At 49.1% G+C, this 11,086-nt stretch overlaps 1 non-coding gene across 1 annotated transcript; it reads left to right on the forward strand.

The window, feature by feature from the left end:
- The first annotated feature begins 6,526 nt into the window (after positions 1-6,526).
- On the forward strand, positions 6,527-6,610 carry TRNAL-UAA (transfer RNA leucine (anticodon UAA)). Its single transcript has one exon. It is a non-coding gene; the product is annotated as a tRNA-Leu (tRNA).
- Positions 6,611-11,086: the final 4,476 nt, after the last annotated feature.

Genomic DNA, 11,086 nt, shown 5'->3' on the forward strand with positions numbered 1-11,086 from the left:
AGGTGTTGTACTGTAAACCAGTCTTTTTAAATGTGTCACAGACGGCACCCGTCATGGGCGGTATCTGTCAGGAGCGAGACCTGTCATGGGAAGAGACTTCTACATACAGAACCCGTCATGGCCGGGACCTGTCCCCCCGGCCAGACCAGACCAGACCTGTTACGGGTTAAAAGCTACCACGGGCGGGACCTGTCACGGCCTAGGGGCTTGTGTTCGTGGGCGTGGCGCGCGCGGGACGGCGACCAAGTAACTGAAGAACCCGCTACGCGTAATTATGATATGGGCGTAGACGAGATCGAGCCTCAAAGTTCCTTTACCTTCTCCTTCTCCTCCTCTGCCATCCCCAGGACACTCCATCGTGAGGACTCTTCCTCCTCCTCCACCTCTTCTCAAACATCGCCAACCGGGCCACATACAATCTCCTACAGCGGCCAAACCCCCTCACCGGCCGGCTGGAACAGCGAGAGGGAGTTAGAAAATAAATCTACATCTTACGAAACGAGAAACGTGTAGCCAGACTAGTGAGTGTTGCATTACGGAGCCTTAATCCCTAACCAGCACCTGGTGGCTGCAGGCATGAGCGCCCCCCTGTGACGGGGACACGTACCCGCCTCCCTCAGCAGTTGTCTGCATTTGTTTACCTGTTCCTCCACCTCGTAACTCCAGTTCCACCTTAAGAAAATATATATAATGATGCTTGATCTCCACCCGCAGGTCTCACAATCCCCGATAATCGACATATTATGTCTGGTCTTTAAAACCCCTTCGCCACGACGGTAAGACCTTTCAAGCACGACGGTACGACCCTTGAAGAACGACGGTACGATCCTTGAGCATGACGGTACGACCCTTGAAGCACGACGGTACGACCCTTGTAACACGACGGTACGACCCTTGGGCATGACGGCCAAAGCATCCAAAAGTATTTTCATCAATGTGCTAATGGTCGTAAAGCCATACTCAAGAACCTTACGGTCGTGCTCAAGGACCTTACGGTCGTGCTCAAGGGCTGTACGGTCGTGCTCAAGAGCCCAACAGTCCTGCGCAAGGGCCGTACGGTCGTGCTCATAAGGTTATCATTTTCTTCTTAATAGATGATTCGACACATCTCCCTGAGAGAAAACTGGCACTATAAGCACCTGCTGTGGCCATTCTCCGTCGTCAGTGTACGGAACGACTGAATGATCACAGGCAATTAGCTGTCGGTGCCTTCAACCAATCCAGGAAACGTCAGACTAGTTAAGGTAATGCACTTGGCAATCATCAAATTCTTGTAACGGAGCAGGGTGTAACTCCACCATGTAGCTAAACACATTATGGTACAGAGTCACTCATTCTCCCGGATTCGAACGCACATCTTGAGAGATATGTGAACCTCGGGCCTTTCCCTGATCAGCCACCGCTCCCGTGTCTTACACTCGCACCAACAGCAGCAAAGATCAAGCCACTCCCATTTCCTTTCTAACCTCACGTATAGACCTCATACTCCCTACATCAATCAGTCTCTCTTGACGTCCACAAATACCAACCCCCACCTCCCTCCTCCCATGCTCGACCCCGAACCCTTCTACTTACAATACTTACCCTTTACGCTGCTCCCCTTCCTCGCAACCTCCCTCTCTTTCACGCAATTATCTTTAACAGAGTAATTATCTCGTAAAACCATGATCACATAACAGGGACCTATAACCCGTCAGCCACGGTATCATCACATGATAAACGAGCTCTTAATTAAATAAACGGGGTCGACTGTCCCCGCTTTTCTATTTCTCCCCGCTGGCCTGAGCCCACAGCATGATAACCTTGTCTCACACGGCTGCTAATCATGTCCAACAAATGTTTGCTACCTTTACGAGCTCATAATAGTGATGCGTGAGCCACAACAAAACGGGATTAAGCTAAGTTGTAGTTGTGTGAGAATACGACTGTAAAAACACCAACGCACTAATGGTAAGATATATATATATATATATATATATATATATATATATATATATATATATATATATATATATCAAACGGTATGACCCCTGGGCAAGACGGCACGACCATTAGGCGGGACGCTACGACCCACGAACACGACGGTAAGATCCTTGAGCACGACGATACGACCCTTGAGTACGATGGCAAGGCCTTTGAGCACGACGATAAGATCCTCGAGCACAATAATGCGGTCCACGAGTATGACGTTTGACCTTTGAACTGACCCCACACTAATACACACTACATACAGTTACGAGCAGAAAGACACAAGACAGATGTACGTGTATAAAGACAGGCAGATAAAAAAGACAGAATTCTAAACAGTTTTCTGGGGACATGTCTTACCAGTTAATGTCAGCTGCTCTAACGTGAAGCGGTTGCTTTAACCTGGCGAATTATCTCACTTGGCTCGTAAAGTCCCCTAACCGTACCTCTTTATCTGGCCGGCGGCGCCCCCTCGCCACTCTCGCAACTACCCATTCCGACGGGTCGGTGTATGGCGGTGCCCCCGCTGGGCTCTGCTTGATTCCATCATCATAAATTGGATTTACTACCTTGGCCCGTACGTCGCGCACGACACGGTCGGTAGTCGACCGTCACGCCACAGCTGACGACGGGTCCCCTCCCACACCCTCAGTACCTGCCTACCCTGCCTACGGCGGGGGCTCCTCCTCTCCTGCCGATGATGGCGCCAGTTATGATCACGGGGACGGCCGGGAGTTACCCGGAGCGCGAAGTTACGATCACGGAAACGGCCGAGAGTTACCTGGAGCGCAGGAGTTACGACGAGTAACGTAATTACCTCGGGGCATGGAGTTTGGGGAAGTGTGTGGCGTAGTCTGAGGTGCGGAACGAGTGGAGTGGCGTGTGGGCACGGGTGTAGAATCAGCCCAGATGTGAAGACTACGGCGTGGAAAGCTGGAGAAGGATGATCAAGGGACCATCGGGTTTCAGGTTATGAGTGCGCGAAGCACGAAGGGCTTGTTGAGTTTATGGGATGAGGCGAAGATCAATGAGGGTCGGAAGGCCCTGAAGTATGGGAAAGTTAAGGGTGTGAAGGCAAGGGGTGTAGAACTGAAGGGGGTGATTGGATGTAGACCTGAAGGGGGTACGGTGTTAGGTGGATCTCTGGAGGTAGAGAGTAGTGTTTCGGGAGATGAGAAGCTGTGTGAGAGGAACGAAAGCGGTTCTGTACTATAGACGACGAGGCCGAAGCTAGTGAGGGATGATGGTAGGGGGGTGTAACTTGATGAAGACTGCATGGATTAAGTTAGTGTGGGATGCTAACACCATGAAGGGGAGTGCGATAAACTGGTGTGTGTGTGTGTGTGTGTGTGTGTGTGTGTGTGTGTGTGTGTGTGTGTGTGTGTAGAACTTGAAAATTACTAAGGTGGTCAATTTCTAAGGTAAGTTTGGTAAAGTATTGGGTACCTGACGAGAACCGAGATGGAAGGATGCCTTGTTAGTGGAAAGGGTGAGTTGGCAGAACGTGATTCACTGTCTTGCTTTGAGCTGATGGAGTGCTGATGTATCTTGAGAAGCTGAAAACCAGTGAAAGGTGCCGAGGTGAAGCGTTCTGAATTGAGAGTGTTGAGAAGCACCACCAGCAGCAGCAGCGGTAAAACAGCAGCAGTAGTAGCAGTGGCAAGAGCACAGCAGCAGTAGTAGCAGTGGCAAGAGCACAGCAGCAGTAGTAGCAGTGGCAAGAGCACAGCAGCAGTAGTAGCAGTAGCAAGAGCACAGCAGCAGTAGTAACAGTGGCAAGAGCACAGCAGCAGTAGTAGCAGTGGCAAGAGCACAGCAGCAGTAGTAGCAGTGGCAAGAGCACAGCAGCAGTAGTAGCAGTGGCAAGAGCACAGCAGCAGTAGCAGCAGTGGCAAGAGCACAGCAGCAGTAGTAGTAGCAGTAGTAGTAATTGGGGCACAACAGCAGCAGATGCTGCAGCTGCATCGGCAGGGGTGTCGTGTTCTCCACGAAGTCGTTGACCCAGCGGTCTCTCGCGGATGGTAATAACCCCTAGTAGACGATCCTGTGGTGGGAAGTATCCGGGGTATGATCCGGGGTCTTGCATCACCTGGGCTCCGCTAAGGCCATGCAGTATCCGGGGTCTTGCGAGAGCCTCACCGTCATCCGGGGTGTCTTGCTACATACAGCCTTACCATTATCCAGGATCTTGCGTCAATCGGGCTCCGAAGAGCCTCCTCCTCATGGTCGCGCAAGGCAACAAAAAAAAAAAGGACAGGATTTACCTCCATAAATTACTGTGATTACAGACAGCGTCGCGCACAAAACACTGCTCAAGAAATGAGACCCGTATAGTGCGAATACGTAATTACACACATAATAATAATAATAATAATAATAATAATAACAATAATAATGATAACAATAATACAAGCTGTGCTTCGCTTGTGGCTAAAAACATACGAAGAGACATATTAAGTCATGACTGACTACATCATAACATGATACGATACTGGAGGACTGACACCCCCACCTAGATCACGTGTTGGCCGAGCGTGGCAGAGCAGAGCCCGTGACATCAGCGGCGCTAAGGTTAGTACTTCATTACAGGCCTGGGGGACGGGGGGCTCAGATGACGCTGAAGAGCCCTTAGCGGCCGCCACGACCCTCAGGACCCAGGGATAATGTAAGATCATCCCAGGGACTCGGAAGGAAGATCCCAAACATGACGCGGCCACGAACGCTCATCCCACGAGACGTACCAGGCCACCCTGTCTCACAACATGGACGGATACGCTGTCTATAATGGCCCACAGTAACCCACACCTAACACATCTCTCTCCAGGAATAATGCGAAAGACTCTTCCAACACAGAAACTGCTACGAAAGTGTCCGTATTATCCGGTATGTCGGCCTCTGTTGGCGGTGGTCGTCAAGTCGAGGCTTAGTGTGGCCACGCGGGGTCACCAGGGCATGATGGAAGTGACGTAATTCGAGACGGGAGGTAAGACAGGCGTCCCAGGGAGAGAGGGCCAAGAGCCCGAGGGTAGTGCCTGGGTCCACCATCACTCGCCAGCCTGGGTTGGAGGCTCTAGTGAGGGCTGGCGCGGGTGGGCGTGGGGTGTCTTGAGCCGAGAGGTTGTCTTGTGGGGCGGTGTGGATCACTGTGCGGTGGGCAGGCTTCTAACTAGACTGGTTTCAGTAGCGTCAATATCATGGATGGGGCATCAGTTAAGTGGACTTGAAGGGTGGATGTCAACTATGCGAATGTCAAGAAAAGGTATCGATAAAGAAGGTGTCAATACGGTGGCTGTCAATTAAGCAGATTCCAATAAGGTAGGTTGCAAGAATGCAGCTATCAATAAGGCGGGTGTCAACAAGACAGCTGTCAATAAAATGGGTACCAATAAGACTGGTGTCACTAAGGCAGGTGTCAACAAGTCTTGTGTCAATAGGACAGACGTCATCATGATAGATGTTGATATAAAGGGTGTCAACAAGGTACGTGTGTGTCAACTATAGGTATCAGTAAGGCGGGTGTTAACCAGCTGGCTGGCAGGTCGGTACGTCAACATCACACGGTGGCGGGCTGTGGGTATGAAAAACAGAGCCAGGAATAAACTGCCAGACACGCCAAATAAACAACATAGCAGAACAATTCCTAAAAGTTGCGGCAAGTTTCCGCGCCAGGGCACAATATAAAGCTGGACTCACCACACACACACACACACACACACACACACACACACACACCAATCACCGACGCTCTCCTCCCTACCAAAGCCTCTCCCTCCTCACATACCCACCTACACATATGCACCTCTCATGTGCTACTCTCTCTCTCTCTCTCTCTCTCTCTCTCTCTCTCTCTCTCTCTCTCTCTCTCTCTCTCTCTCTGTATATATATATATATATATATATATATATATATATATATATATATATATATATATATATATATATGTATGTTTCCGTAGCGCAAAATATCTAGTGGTTTATAACATATATACAGTAATGCTCGAAATAACATGATGGTTATGATAACCCCACCCCTCCCTTTTTTTTCAAAACTATATCAAGTATCAATAAAACATTTTTTTTCCAGCCTCGTCTATGACCAATCTCAAAACCCATCAAAGCCTTCAGAGCACCCCATTCCCCCTTCCAACCACCACTGACACATGGTCTATGCCCCATTCCCCCTTCCAACCACCATTGACACATGGTCTATGAAGGCCTCTTACCTAAACGGAGCCACCTAGTCCTAAGAGGTACTCAGGTTTAATCCACGGCAGCTTCATTTCAGTGATTCCTCAAGTCCATTTCATCGTCCATGCCCTCACACCTAAGAACGGGTCTGGGGTTACATATTCCTGATAATAATGCATGGGAATGGCTTCCAAAACCATTCCAGTAGCCAAAACCGAGACCTATATTGCCCATTATTTTTTCTTATTATCGCAAGCACCTAAGTGTGCGATATATATATATATATATATATATATATATATATATATGTGTGTGTGTGTGTGTGTGTGTGTGTATACGCATACACACACATCAAGCTGACCTAACAGAGGTCAGGTTGGCCGAGCGGTCTAAGGCGCCAGACTTAAGTTCTGGTACTCGTGTGAGTGCGTGGGTTCGAATCCCACACCTGACAGACCCGTGGGATGTAGTTTTAACTGGGGAAAGGCTCGGGATACAATGAGGTCGAGGGCTGAACACCTCTCTACCGTGGACGAGAAAGAGAGAGAGAGAGAGAGAGAGAGATGGATGGAGTAAACACCTCTCTATCCAGAGTGAGGGAGATGGGTGACCCAACTCCAGCGTTCGAGATTTTTCTTCTTAAATCAGCTGGACGAAGCTGGAAGTCTCAGCAGTTCCTCGCGAGATGCCGGATTAGAGCACCCACAGAGGCTGGGGCGAGGAGGCTGCTTGAAAGGACACAACCAAATACCATTTTTAACTCTAATGGCGACTAAACAAGGAAACTGTGAATGCCAGCAGTTTACATGGTTTTGAAAGGTTACTTGAGGGTGTAAACATTTCAAAAGAGATGTGCCCCCGCCACTCCTCCCCACCCACGAGTGTGAAAATCTCTGCCAGGACTGTACAAATGATTACACAAACATATGATGATCACACAGAACAAACACACCGTGTACCTGAACCAGAACCTAATGATTCATCGACCGTGAGCAAGGTTCGTTACCTGATCCATCACATTTCCGAACGGTTCATTCATTATTGAGCAATAAGTTTCTAGCGTGCGTCAAGCAGGAGGGAGACACTGGCGACTGCAAAGGGGGGATGAGTAAAACAAGTTACTCTCTACGGAAGTGGGCAGTTTAATCTACAGACGTGGGCAGTCTAATCTATGAACGTGGGCAGTTTACTCTATGGACGTGGGCACTTTACGGACGTGGGCAGTTCAATCTACGGACGTGGCCTGTTTACTCTACGGACGTAGGCAGTTGAATCTACGGACGTGGGCAGTTCAATCTACGGACGTGGCCTGTTTACTCTACGGACGTAGGCAGTTTGATCTACGGACGTGGACAGTTTACTCTACGGACGTGGGTAGTTTATTCTAAGGACGTGGGCAGTTTAATCCAAGGATAACATTCAAACACTGAACAGGATGCAGGTATTGCGTGCCCATTCTCCCGGACATAAAAGAGAATATGCGCGGATAATTGGGAACAAGAGGAGGATTCCACGAAAGGAATTACGATCAATAAATGTAATAAAAGTAAATTAGTTACCGTCGAGAGAAAACTTAAAAAGAAAATGGAAAAAAAATGCAAGGAAAATGGAGAAATCTGAAAGTACAGTTTCAAATAGTAGAAACTAAACTTAAAACAGACAAAAAATATGCATTACGATAAAAAGTTACTGAACGCATAAATAATAAAAGGTGAGAAGGATTGTAGAAAAGGTTAAAAAATGATAGATACAGCGAGAGGAATTTGTGCAAAATGCTATTGATTAATCAGAAGTTGAAACACGTGAATTAAGTGGGAGGAGCCCAGAACACAGGGGATTCCGAGGATGGGAAGCCACCCTGCTCTCTCTCTCTCTCTCTCTCTCTCTCTCTCTCTCTCTCTCTCTCTCTCTCTCTCTCTCTCTCTCTCTCTCTCCTGCAGGTCTGTGGGTTCTCCTCCACCTCCTCCTCCTCCTCCTCAGCCTGTGAACTGAGAACCCTTCCTTCTTTCCTCAGTCCGACGAAATGAGTATCCTCAGTTTCCTCAGCAAGTTATCTTTTCTTACTACCTTTAACCGGACTAAGGAATATTTCATCTTCCTCAAGAAAGGCTGAAATGAAATCATCTTCCTCCGCCTCCTCCTCCTCTCACACCAGCTGGCTTGCAACTCTCTCTCTCTCTCTCTCTCTCTCTCTCTCTCTCTCTCTCTCTCTCTCTCTCTCTCTCTCTCTCTCTCTCCTGCTGTAGGCTGAACGAAGGGAACGGAGGCGCGTCCCTCCTATCATCCTCACCCACTTAAATTCACACACAGAGCCGCAACTGAGGTCAGGTCCACCATCCTCACCCACGACCCTCCGTCACCACTGCCTCTCGCCCTCACCATCCATCCCCCACATCGAAATCAGTGTCGCCTGGGGTTGTGCGTCATCATAAGGGTCTCACAGCAAGCCAAGCGCACCTCACCATCACCGTATCAGTAACTTTACGTTCCTGACGCCTTTCTCTGTAGCGAAGAACACCTTGAGAGGACTCAATAGTCCGTTGCCGTGTGCAAATTTTCTTTTTTTGGGAAGGGCGTGACGCCACGCTGAACAAGAGATGGCATTTCGCGGACGGAAAGCTTGAGAATTCGAATTACACTGATATCCCACCGAATGTGACACGTACTGACGAGGTTATGATTACGGGAAGCGAAAGACGATGCTATCAAGGCCCTGCCATGCCCTGCCCCCCGCCGCAGCAGCAGCAGGGCTGACGAAGGAGCCTTGTGAGCACGACGGAGCTGTTAGCGAATCCATTAAGGTAATGAAGTGTCTGAGGCCGTGAGAATGTTAAGTGTCAACAGTAGCGCCCCCTCTGTGCACAGACATGAATCATCCATACTACTGTGTATATGTACGTGTGTGTGTGTGTGTGTGTGTGTGTGTGTGTGTGTGTGTGTGTGTGTGTGCGTGTGCGGGCGCGCGAGTACAATGTATGCATCGAGAACCGTGTGCATGTTTGTGTGTGTGTGGTGTGTGTGGTGTGTGTGTGTGTGTGTGTGTGTGTGTGTATACAACGTCTCTGGACGCATGTGCGTGTCTGTTTATGCGTACGTTTGTGTAACATGTAATTACCTATTTGTACTGTGTTAGGAGAGAGTTTTACACTGGTGGGGGGGGGGGGGGGGCCCTTACTCGCGTGTGCGTGGCAACCTATACACCTATTCCCTCAAGGTGGCCATCACGTGGCTTTGAAAAGTTCAAGATGGACTGACCATGTTTCCCCTCGGGTCTCTGCATATCACGGCCAGGGGGAAGAGTCTCTCCTCCTGGTTCATCCTCCTCCTCCTCCTTCCCGTCATCTACACCCCCACCCCCCTTCCCCTCGTGTGGCGTCACTCACCCCCGGCTCGTCACCATGGCAACGGTTGGTTGTTTACGTCAGGGCTCAGACGATGTCGTGGGGGGGCGGGCCTCTTACCCCCCCCTTTGTTATATTGGAATCTCATGTTGCACAACCATGTCTCAGTGTTGGGTTTCATCCGTTTTAATATTGACTGCCAGTCATGCGCAGATAAACGTGTGAAATGATTGTATAATTTCAGCTATCTTTCCTGTAATTGTCTATACATCAAATTCTCTCTCTCTCTCTCTCTCTCTCTCTCTCTCTCTCTCTCTCTCTCTCTCTCTCTCTCTCTCTATCTCTCTATCTATCTCTATCTCTCTCATCCGTATGTATGAGAGCAAAGGCGCGCATTCGTGCACGGGTTTACACCTTTCAAACCCCTTCGCTCTAAACCATACCATAAAACCTAAACCCAGTCCCCTAACCCCACCACACACACACACACACACACACACACACACACACACACACATCCCCCCCTCTCACCTACGACAGAACCTGTAGCCCTGCATGAGAAGCCTTGAACTCAAGACAACATAGGAGGATGGTATGATGATGATGAAACAGAAATGCGTTCAACTCCCAGTGCGTTTAGGCTCTCGATGCGTTCAACTTCTCGATGCGTTGAACTCCCGATGCGTTTACTCCTCGATGCGTTCAACCCCTCGATGCGTTCAGCTCCTCAATGCGTTTAACCCCTCGATGCGTTCAGCTCCTCAAATGCGTTTAACCCCTCGATGCGTTCAGCTCCTCAATGCTTTTAACCCCTCGATGCGTTCAACCCCTCAATGCGTTCAGCTCCTCAGTGCGTTCAACCCTTCAGTGCGGTCAAACTCCTCACCGTTGCTATGATGTCCGTCCAGGGTTGCCAACCTCGGGACCGAAATAGACCCAGCTCAGGGAAGGAGAGAAATTGCTTCACATAATTAATACCTTCAGTCTCGAGTTTCCCAGATTACACTCATGTATCTCTCCACCTGATTTCTTCTTTTTCTTATCAATTTCCACACCATGTTTTGTAAAATCTAAGCACACACACACACACACACACACACACACACACACACACACACAACACACACACACACACACACTACCTCGCTAACGCAGGAGACAGCGACAAAGTATAATGAAATATAAATATATATATATATATATATATATATATATATATATATATATATATATATATATATATATCGAAAGGTAAATCGAGATGGAAAAATCCAAGCTGACGATCACCTCCGCTACCTACACAGTAGTGAGACAATCCCACTAACCACCCTACCCTACCCTACCTTTCCCCTACCCTACCCTATCCTGACCTAACTAGCCAACCTCCCTCCATCCCGCCCTACCCTACCCGGACCCGACCCACCCACCCGCCCACCCTATCCGCCCTACCTTACCCGGACCCGGACCCGACCCAACCCACCCCATCAGCCCGCCCTTCAGTGACACACTTTCCTCAGCATAACATTTCCGCTTTCCTAACTTCCTTACCGACGGTTTCCTTCCTGCAATCACCGTCACCTTACCAGATG

This window comes from Panulirus ornatus, chromosome 29 (assembly GCF_036320965.1).
Source record: "Panulirus ornatus isolate Po-2019 chromosome 29, ASM3632096v1, whole genome shotgun sequence".
NCBI lineage: Eukaryota > Metazoa > Arthropoda > Malacostraca > Decapoda > Palinuridae > Panulirus > Panulirus ornatus.